We start from the raw sequence: 969 nt of genomic DNA on the forward strand, positions 1-969 counted from the left end.
TTTCAGCAGGGTTGGGAGTTGTAGACTGTGTTGAGTGAAGTTTATATGGGGCCATGCGCTCTCCCAGAAAATATATTTCATGTTTTTTAAGCTTGGGCAGGTAAGGGTTTCGACCCCCAATACCCTCCCCCTGCACAGGGCTCGAACTTAACGACGGCAGTTGCCGTCGGTGACATATAAACTGCCGTCGGTTGGGGGCGTCACCGATGGCACTTTTGTGCCGCCGGATAAAAATTACTGCCGTCGGTATAGCTCTTAACCGACGGCAAAATGTATAAACGTGTATGAACATTATCTGCCAGTATTTAACATGGATGTTTGGGTCCTGGTTGGTGTTAATTGGTGTTTAGTTTGTACCACGTAACAGAACTATGTTTAGTCATGCGCATACCCTATGCATGATTCCATTTATAATAAATTCTTGTTTATTGAAGTTTATTTACATAAATTCAAAATATTTGACTACATGTAGCCTACATACAGAAAAATAACCTTTCAGTCAAGTTTATTTGCTGCAAAAGTCAGTTTAAAAAAATTGCCATCAGCATACTCAAAATTGCCGTGGGTGATAAATTCTTAAGTTCGAGCCCTGCATGCACCCGTTTCCTCTCTAAGATTCTATGTCAAAATTACCAAATGTTTGACATCCAATAGCAGATGATTATTAAATCAATATGCTCTAACATTGATATCGTTAAACAAAACAAACTAACTTTACCCTTTCCAAAACGAAAGAATAGTTATTTGAATTTATCAATTTTAACACCCGTAAAATTAAGAAGTGAAAATGTTCATTGTCTACTTTAGTATATTTTATTAAAAAATATATACATGATCAATGTGTTATTAAAGTACTGTCGGAAATAGAATAAAAATGATATTCGTCAATTATTTCTTGCACATCAAACAGACAAATAAATATTTTTTAAATACCTATTTAATGATAGTCTACCTAATTGAGTATTTACT

The sequence above is a fragment of the Gigantopelta aegis genome, chromosome 8 (genome assembly GCF_016097555.1).
Source record: "Gigantopelta aegis isolate Gae_Host chromosome 8, Gae_host_genome, whole genome shotgun sequence".
Classification (NCBI taxonomy): Eukaryota; Metazoa; Mollusca; class Gastropoda; order Neomphalida; family Peltospiridae; genus Gigantopelta; species Gigantopelta aegis.